The sequence below is a fragment of the Mus caroli genome, chromosome X (genome assembly GCF_900094665.2).
Source record: "Mus caroli chromosome X, CAROLI_EIJ_v1.1, whole genome shotgun sequence".
Taxonomy (NCBI): Eukaryota; Metazoa; Chordata; class Mammalia; order Rodentia; family Muridae; genus Mus; species Mus caroli.
The window spans coordinates 141,914,169-141,924,614 of NC_034589.1; the positions used below are offsets into that span (position 1 = coordinate 141,914,169).

The 10,446-nt window shown below is 38.7% G+C and overlaps 1 protein-coding gene across 1 annotated transcript in view; it reads left to right on the forward strand.

Moving 5' to 3' along the window:
• The window catches only part of Rragb (Ras related GTP binding B), a 118,435-nt gene extending 111,565 nt beyond the window's left edge, over positions 1-6,870 (forward strand). Inside the window, exon 14 of the transcript XR_003835730.1 lies at positions 6,799-6,870. The gene's annotated coding sequence lies outside the window, so the exon portion shown is untranslated. The remainder of the gene's footprint in view (positions 1-6,798) is intronic.
• Positions 6,871-10,446: the final 3,576 nt, after the last annotated feature.

The following is a 10,446-nucleotide window of genomic DNA, read 5'->3' on the forward strand; positions in this document are numbered from 1 at the left end:
CAGCCAGGGCTATACAGAGAAACCCTGTTTCGAAACAAAACAAAACAAAAAACAAAAAAACAAAAGCAAAAAGACTCACAAAGATATATCACATAAATGAATATACTTAGTTTCCTGCTATTGTAAAACCACAATACTATCTTAAGGTCCATCCATTCTACCAAACTTGGCCTCCTAACCTTGTAATGAAATACACATTCTTTCATGTCTCTTATACATGAACATTCAGTATGGTTCAAAATTTCTGTGCATAAATGACCTGTTTGTGATTACAGTGCAGGTAGAACCTGAGGAGAATATAGATGACCACAGAGTGGGTGGCTTAAAACAGAAATTTATTCTCATAATTCTGTAACGTAGAAGCCTGGCATCAACATGCTGGTAAGGCCAGGGACCCACACAGACCTCTAGGCTAAAATCTTTCCTGGACATTTTCAACTTCTTATACCCCTATGTATTCCTTGGCTTGTGACAGGATAACCAATGATAACCGATGTCTCTGTGTTTTCATTTGTGTGTATGTTTCTCTCTCTCCACATGGCATCTTTCTTTTTTTTTTTTTAAAGATTTACTTATTTATTATATGTAAGTACATTGTAGTTGTCTTCAGACACTCCAGAAGAGGGAGTCAGATCTTGTTACAGATGCTTTGAGCCACCATATGGTTGCTGGGATTTGAACTCCGGATCTTTGGAAGAGCAGTCGGGTGCTCTTACCCACTGAGCCATCTCACCAGCACCATGGCATCTTCTTGTAAGGACATAATCATATTGAACCAAGGTCTGCTTTAATCACCTCATCTTGATTTTATCTGCAAAGCCATTATTTCCAAGGAAGCTCACATTGTCAAGGACTGATGTCAATATATCAAGAGCATATTTTGAAGGCCACAAGGGCATGTTCTCTGACTCTCCAGAATGCATGTCCTTCATATAGGAAAATATTTTCAACCTTATCCCTGTCTTCTCAAAAGTCTTAACCCAGTTCAAGCATCAGTTCTAAGTCTAAAATGTCAACTAAATAAAATCAGTACAAAAGTCCTAAGTTTCATCTGCCATTCATTTCAATAAGATATGGTTGATTGAGAGCCCCCCCAACCCCCGGGGCAAAATTCTTTTGCATTTGCAGACTTGTAAAACCTAGAGGAAAGAGCCGGGTGTGGTGGTGCACGCCTTTACTCCCAGCACTTGGTAGGCAGAGGCAGGCGGATTTCTGAGTTTGAGAGCAGCCTGGTCTACAAAGTGAGTTCCAGGACAGCCAGGGCTATACAGAGAAACCCTGTCTCAAACAAACAAACAAACAAACAAACAAACACAACAACAAAAAACCCAAACAAACAAACAAAAAACAACCCCCCCCAAAAAAAAACTAGAGGAAAAACTAAGAAAGCCAGGATGGGGCCAAAACAGGCATTGTCATTTCAAAATACTTCAAACTAAAAGAATAAAAGTGGTCTTGGGGGTCAAAGCAGGTCAAGGAACATTGTATTAGAGGTCTTAGAATAATCCTGTGGTTTGTTTTTCTGTCCCCTTGGCTTCGTAGATTTGCTGTTCTAGCCAATGGGACAGTGACCCTCCAATCCTCTCCTACTTCTGGAAATTCTGTGTTTGGGCCAGGCCTCTGTAGCCACACCCTGCCCCTTCACTTCCCTCTTTCATTTCTGCTCTTCTCTGTTCCTTTAAATCAAGATTAATAATGGTTCTCCTGGCATGGAATTTTCATAAACCTGTTGAATATGTAATCTACACAGTTAGAGCTTCAAGATAGCCTTTGGGAGAACACAACTCAACCTGAAACAATTGGTTCGCTGTAAAGATATATATTATCCATGTGCAGTATAAAGATGAGGCGGGGATCAGTAAATACTAGTCTGACTTGCCATTTCTTGTTCATGCTAAGACATTTTACCTGGATATTGCATTTACAGTCTTCTACCTAATACATCTACTGTCAGTTCTGACATTTTTAGTCTCCTTTGCGTCTTTAATTTTACCCATCTGAAGACTGTCCAACTAGTATATTATTATATGTTTATATATTACATATGTATTATGTATATATTTATTTATACTAAAGAGTATCCTGCTATTACGTATTTATTTAGCTTATTGTTTGTTTCTCACTACTGACTACCTCTTCACGAAGGCTGTATATTCTGTTTGTTAGTGTTCAATGGTGTTTTCTCTAGAACTTGAAGTGGTACATAGCCTACTGTGAACATTTTAGTATTTGTTTATGCAATCAGTGCACACAGAGAAAGAAGGTCTTTCTGGAACATAAATGTGATGGTAGGTATTTTCATTCATTTTTATTTTGTGTGTGAGTGTTTGCTTGCAAGTATGGATATGTGTCGAGTGCATGCCCGGAAGTCAGAAGAGGATGTACTAGATCCTTGGAACTAGAGTTCCAGATGGTTCTGAGCTGCCACGTGGGTGATAGGAACTGAACCCTAGTCATCTGGAAGAGCAGCAAGGGCTCTTAATCACTGAGCCATGCTGGAGGGGTTTTATAACAGCAAATAAACAAGGGAAGACCAAGTGAAAGCATGTATAAAAACCAGCTCCTTCTGTTTGTCTAGTGGGACCGAGTGGCATCAGCCTCTCCTATTATGTCAGTGTTGGTGCTTCCATTCAATTCATGGTTGTATTGTAGTGTTTCTAATTAAGAAAGTGTGCCTTTTCCTCTGTGAGCTAAGTAAGAACTTGGTGCAGAAAGAGGGTGGCATTTCACCGGTTTTGGAAAGAGGCATGGATATTGGCCAGAGAAAACAGTGAGGGGATGATAAATGTGAGAGTGTGGGTGTAAACCAAGAAAAGCAATGGCAAACTGTAGCATCACTATAAATACCCCCCACAGTGTACTACACTATCTTAATCAACAGCAACAGCAGCAGCAATTGTACCATCTGTTGCATTTACTACATGCCAGGCACTGTGCCAGGCAGTAGGGTAAGAATGAATATGGCTTAATATGTCCTGTGAAGATATTTATGGTCCACTCGGGTGGGTGAGGCCCATAAGGAAATAGTTACAGCAGGCAGTGCTGCATGCCCCACTTAAAGGGAACAGACAGATGACGCTCCAAGAATGCAGGTTTAAGATGAATGATCTGGGTGACAATGGTTGAAAAAAATACTTCAGTGACATTTAAAGGCTTGAGTTGAGCTTTGAGGTGAAGTTTTTGTCAAGGAAGCATTCGAGACAAGGTTTTTTTTTTTTTTTTTTTTTTTTTTTTGGTGAGGACAAGAACTGTTCAGAAGTCTACCTGTCTGCGTCTAATTTCCAGGAGGTCTAGAACCATGCCTGCCTGTTTTAATACCACATTCTTAGTGCTGAATGCATGGTTGACCACATAAGAGAGAGTTGTGGACACAGTGTAACACCTCTGAATTGGGAACTTTGGATGGAACACAGTCTGAATAAGTGAGCAGTTAGAAATGCAGGTTGATTGTAGGAAATATTTTGCATAGAATTCTCTTATGGATGATTGTTTTTTACAAGCCCTGTGAGTCTGAGGAAACAGAGGACCAGAGAGGGCATCCAGGAGCTCAGCGAAGACCATCTTTGTAAATCCATAGCATCTATCATCTGCCTAGCTTCCCCATGCTCGTGTTTACCAAGATGCTCGCTTGCCATTTGCTCTCCTACATGCTTAATTTCTTGAAAATCTGTAACTGTGCTTGTAGGAAAACACATAGCAGTGGGTTATAATTTGACAAATTTCTAGGCAGTTGCATGGATTTTCATTACTTTAGTTTCTATATGAATCTCTCCCTCTTCCCTCCCTCCCTCCCTCCCTCCCTCCCTCCCTCCACCTTATAATTAAAATTATGAATGTTCTTGCATCAGCCCTTCATAGTCTGTGAAAAATAACTTGAAAGCAGTGGTGAATTTACATATCTGCCACAGTGAACAAGAGTATACCCTATTTATTTCTCTTAGGTTCTTAATACTTGTTGAGCTGAATTAGGTTGAAATGGTTATGTTTACAGAAGAGTTATAAAAGTATAGTGACACTTGGTATCATGTGGCCGTACTCCCATTGACTTTTCATCTCACTTCTTTATAAGTTTTTTTCTTAGTTTATTGATTGGTTTATTGATGTAGTGTGTGTTTGTCAGAGTGGTCAACTTGTAGAAGTTGGTCCCTTCCTCCCATCATATAGATTCTGGAACTTGAATGCAGGTTGCCAGGGTTGGCAGCAAGTGCCTTTACCCACTGAGCCCTCTTTTACTTATTTTCAGAGGTTCATCATCATATATTCTATAGAGATAGTTCAAGATTATCTGTCATAGATATGAATTTCCAAAGTTCCTAGGGAGTGGAACAAAATTGCAATAACCATTGCCAAGTCAATTAAAGCCATACCTTTTGGCTTTATTTTGTGTGGAAAAAAAAGAGATTGTGGCAGGTTTATGGGGATACATATGTAAAGCTCTAAAGGAAAGAAAGGAAATTATAACTATGACATTTTTGTTTTATTTCCTGGCTCATAAAGGAAGCTTTAAGAAGTTCCTGTCTGGGTAGCTCATGAAGGTGGTGTGTGGTGTTCTTCTATACACCTTGAGAGTGGTTTAAAGTGATGAAAGCTATCCCTCAATCCCCAACCATTCCGATGTGATTGGTCTGGGATAGAGTGTGGGGACTGTGGCTGTGTTAAGCCACTCCAGTGATTTTTGCCCTGCAGCTGAAGTTGAGAGTCACGGCTGTACAAGTCATGTTTCTGTAAGGACCTCAAATGCATTATTAGGTTATAGTCCGTCCATCTGATACAGTAAAATAATAGTCTGCTCACTTCTGTCAAGGACATGCAATCTCTCTACCAGTGTGAAAAGCACTCTAAAATAACAAAATTACTGCCACAGCTCAAAGGAATTCATTTCTCTGGGAAATATTGACAGTGATTATGTTAATTTTATATTGTTGCTGTAGCAATTCGCTACAAGCCTAGTGATTCAAAACAGCATGGTTTATTTTATCACTGTTCTCAAAGTTAGAAGGCTTTTAGCTTCTTCTTTTTTGTTTTTGTTTTTGTTTTTTTTCGAGACAGGGTTTCTCTGTATAGCCCTGGCTGTCCTGGAACTCACTTTGTAGACCAGGCTGGCCTCGAACTCAGAAATCTGCCTGCCTCTGCCTCCCGAGTACTGGGATTAAAGGCGCATGCCACCACGCCCAGCTGGCTTTTAGCTTCTAAAGGCTCCATGTTCTTCAGCTGAAAAGCTACCTTATTCCTCTTCTCTCTCCCACTCCTGCCTTGCAATTATAAATCCTTTTGATTACATTGGGCCCAGTGGAATAATATTATAGACTAGCTTAATCTCAAATTTCCTAAGCGCATCTCGAAAGTTCCTTTGTACACTAACATAATACCTTTACAAAGAAATTGTAGGACAGGGCTTGTGATGAATGTGTTAATGTTAACTCAGTTTCAAGCTTAGGAGTCAGGTGCAGTTATTATCTACAGAAGTGACTTGTTCAAAATCACATAACAAGTGAATGTTGAAGTTAGATTTCAAGCCCAGATGCTTTTGAGTTTAGTGTTGTAACCACAGTTTGTTGAATACTTTCCCTAGTATCCCTGACTTTAAGAGCTTAGCCTTTCAGCAAAATCTTGCTGGCATATGCCATCCAGCAAGATTTTGCTGAAAGGACCCCGATATAGCTGTTTTGAGTGAGGCTATGCCAGTGCCTGGCAAATACAGAAGTGAATGCTCACAGTCATCTATAGGATGGAACACAGGGCCTCCAATGGAGGAGCTAGAGAAAGCACCCAAGGAGCTGAAGGGGTCTGCAACCCTATAGGTGGAACAACAATATGAACTAACCAGTACCCCCAGAACTCGTGTCTCTAGCTGCATATGTAGCAGAAGATGGCCTAGTCGGCCATCATTGGGAAGAGAGGACCCTTGGTCTTGCAAACTTTATATGGCCCATTACAGTGGAATGCCAGGGCCAAGAAGTGGGAGTGGGTGGGTAGGGGAGCAGGGTGGGGGGAGGGTATAGGGAACTTTCAGGATAGCATTTGAAATGTAAATAAAGAAAATATCTAATTAAAAAAAAGTTTAAAAAAAGAGCTTAGCCATTCATTCAAAAGACAAGATGGTTGTTTGAGTACATACCAAGTGTCAGATACCTGGATGTATCAGTAAACAAGCCAAGGCTTCTGATATCAGTGGGTTCATATTCTTGAGGAGGCTACACAAATGTAACGACAAAACAAAGTTAGTGAGAAGTGCTGCAAGGCAAACAGAAGCAATTGAGAGTGTACAAATCACAGAGGTGGGTGTGCCACAGAATTATTATATACAAAAGGGCCAGAGAATTCTGTACATGATTCGCTGAAGGACCAGTCTTGAGTACCATATTCCTGAACTCCTGCTATTTTCCATGTCTAGTGGGTCCCAAAGAGGATAGAAACTCCATAGGAAGACCAACAAAGTCAGCTAACCTGGAGCCTTGGGCCTCTCAGAGTCTGAATTACCAAGGAGCATACACAGCTGGACCTAGGCCTCCCCACACATATGTAGCAGATCTGTAGTTTGGTCTTAATGTGGGTCCCAAACAACTGGAGTGGAGGCTATTCCAAAAGCTGGTGGCTGTACCTGGGATATATTCTTCTAGCTGGGCATCTTGAAAATCACAATCATGAAAGATTAAAATACTGAATATTGAAATGCTGAAAACAGAAACTCCCAAAGTGATAATTCACATGCACACTAAAAAAGCTACGAGACAGCATAAAGCTGAATTCTGGGGAATTAGCCATGTACTACAGTAATAAAAAATGTGCATTGTTTAGGTCCATTGGCATTCACTGTAGCTGATAATCTCTGGGAAGTTGTCTTCGCCCGTCTTCGCTCGAAGAAGCCAGAGAAGTAAGTGACTGGCTTGACAGTAGTTGAGGATGTGGTAGATTAAGATGATGCACAACACTGTTGCTGTTCCGTTATCAATGCTGTGTTTTCAAATGCATGCTCTGTGTAGAAGTACTTGTGTGACAGGTTTCTGTAAATTCACAACCATACAGTCATAACACCCAATATGGGACAAATAGAGAACACATAGAATTTTAAAAAGAGAACCTTCATGTACAAAATGTCCATCAATTGCTAGACATACAAAGAGCGACATAGTCATAGAATGGAATAATATTCAGTGATAAATGAGATTAATCTTAAAACATTATGAGTAAATTATATATTACATGTGTATGTATATAGAATGTCCAGAAATGTTAAGTTTTGAGAGATAGAACACATTTAACTAGCTCTGTGGGTGGAATTGGGAATCAATTCCAAATAATTGCAAATTCAATGAATTGACGATGAATACAGAAAAAAACCATGAGCAATAAGTTACTTTTTCTTTTCTGGAACTCAGGATTGCACTGAAATATTATCTCTTCGTCAGCCTGTGTCAGTTTTCAGACTGGAACTTATACTTGCTCTGGAACTCTGCTTGTCTTGTCTCTGGATTCAGTTTGCTGTCTCAATTCTTCCATAATTTCCCAAGCACCATATTTTCCTAGCCCTCCTCTCTCCTCCTTAATTAATGCAAACATATTTTACTCATTTATTTACCAACTGTTAAACATTTATTACAATTATTGGTTGGCTATTGTAAATACCACTGTGAAGCTGAGTATATAAGCTTTTCCATGAGATCCTGTCTTTGATTCTTGGAGAGACATGTTGAAAACTGGCATGACTAGATGATGCGATACTACTATTTTTATTATTTATACATTTGAATGTTTTCATACAATGTTTTGATTATATTTTCTACTTCTCCAACTCCTCCCAGATCCTCCCCTTTCCTACTCTCCCACTTCATATTCTGTCTCCCTATTAAAAAAAAATCAAAACTAAATCAAAACAAACGACAACAACAAAAAAAACAAGACACATGTACAACACGTGGACTCTGTTCTGTTGGCCTTCTGCTCCTGAGTGAGACCCATTAGTTTGTTCCCTTATAAGAAGCCAAGTGACAGAAACTGAGGTAGATGATTGGAAGAATAAGCCATTGTTGCCGCATCAAGGAAGAAGGTTCATGCTTATGAGTACCACTACGTTATGGGAAGAAAATCTTCAGGCTGTTCTAATCTCTGTTTGGCATCAGAATGGAAGGTTGGGTTAGGGATGTTTGTGTAATATTGGTTTTTGTTGGTGGTGTTGTTTTGGTCCTGTTAGCCCAAATTCCATATTTTCCATATCCCTGTTAAGTATGCTTTCCACTTTATACATGCATGGAGATAATTCTTCAACTAATTGAAATCATTTCATGGACTAGAGAGAACTTACATAATCTGACTAAAAATTCCTCTGAATTTGTCAAGAAATATTTTGTAAAAACAAAAAAGCCACCTATTACTATAATAAAGAGGATTTATGCATTGAATGAATAGGGTGTAGGATAGATAAGAATCCTGTCATTTGTGTAATTTATGATTACGTGCACTGAGAACAAAAAATGGTTTCAGGTTTCACTGGCTGAAAACCATTTGTATATTGTTTATTTCTCTGATGGATATTCAAGATATTGTTCCTTTATAAGCGATACCATAATTAACATAAAACCTGGATAAATACTTTCCAAAAGGTATTCTGAATAGTATCCCCTCCACATACCCTCCATATGTGTCAGGTGCTGAAATAAATATAATGGATCTAGTCTAGTGGAGCGAAACAGATAATAAGGAAGATAAATATACTACTGAACAGTCACCTTAGTGTAAACTGTGAAATGTGTTATAAAGGAAAATAACAAGGTGTAGTGAAGCGGGCAGACTAAAGGGAGGTCTTGTCAACTTGCTCAAAGGAGGACTTTATGGAAGTAGCATTTGAGTGAGATCTGAATGACAAAAGAAAACCTGCAAGGTCAGAGTTGAGAGGAAGATGCACTATTTATAGGAAAACTCTGCCCAAGGCATTGAGGACAGAATGAGCTACCTATTGGAGAATTTCTGTGCTATAGGGACACAAAGTGTGGTAGGAAAGGGACCAAGAAGACTAGGAAGACAGGAATATAGGGTTATAGAATTTGTAATGAAATCTTTACTATAGATATTTCAGATTTGTATTTCTTTTGTTTTATTCTCATCTCACTGTCTCAAAGGATTTTCCCCTTATATAAGCATCACACATAATTTTGAATATACTTATGACCTTTTATTTTTATGGTAGGATAAATGTAACCTGTGTTTAAGTGTGTCTGAAAGGTATACTTTAATATATATTTCAATATAGTTTTAATACAACTATATACATGGACACTCACATTTAAATTTCATAAATTTTTTAAGTTCCAAAAGTTATTCTTTTGAACTTTTTTTTAGCTTTTAGTTGAGACAGGAAAAATTCAGGAATAGAATTTACTGCAAAAATTACAGAACTTTTAGTACTTCATAACTAAAACTGTACCTTTTGGGCAGCATGTCCCTGTTTTTCTAAAGCCTGCAGCTTTTTGCATCTCCATTGTCCACACGAAAACATAGCTCTCACCTCACTTGGAACAAGACATAGTTTTTTCAGGTTGACCAGTACACTAACAGTTTACTGAAGTTTTTGTAATAACAACAAAGAAAGTCACAAATGAAGATTTTTTTTTAAATTAAAGATAATGTGGGAATATCCAGTAGGTAGGTTACATCAAAGTGAGTGTCTGCTCTAGGCCCAGATTCTATCTGGTCCCCTTAGTAACCTTGGGGTTGATGAAAACTAAGTGTCTGTTTTTACATTTCAAAAAGGATTTGACTGATAGTCACAAGGCAATTGGGTCAAACACCAGAAGTAGGCAATAAATGGCTATTAAGGGGCTAAAGATAGCTCAAGATAATTTGGCTCCAGACCTGAAGCATTAACCTCTCCAGAGTCACAGAAGTTCTTCTAATCAACTGGTCTTTTATGTTTTCACATAGGACTGGCTTTTCCCCCTGAGAACTTAAGTTCAAACTGCTTTTTTTGTGTTCAACTTTATAGATTCTACATGTGAGATCATGTAATATTTGTACCTGATCCTTTTCACTTAGTACAATGTCTGCTAGGGTCATTCCTTCTTTTTATTTTTTTAAGTAGATAATATTCCATGTTGTTTGTATCTGTGTTTGTGCACCTGCCATAACTTTATATGGTGAGTGATACTTGGATTGTTCTGTATGAATCAAATGAATAATACTATAACAGGCACAGGGGTGTATATAACTCCTTTAGGATCCTCAGCTCAGTTTCTGAGGATGTCTAAGCAGGAGTGGGATGGCTGGCTGGCATGGTAGTTCTATTTTTATTCTTTTGAGACAGCTCCAAACTATTTCTTATAAGGGCTAGACCAATTAAAATTTATATCAGCAGTGAATACTGGTTCCTACCCCCCCCCCCGGAACCCCTGTTCTTACAAAAATAAACCTTCCATCTTTTAGTTACTAGCTATTTGAAGAAGAGTGAGGTTC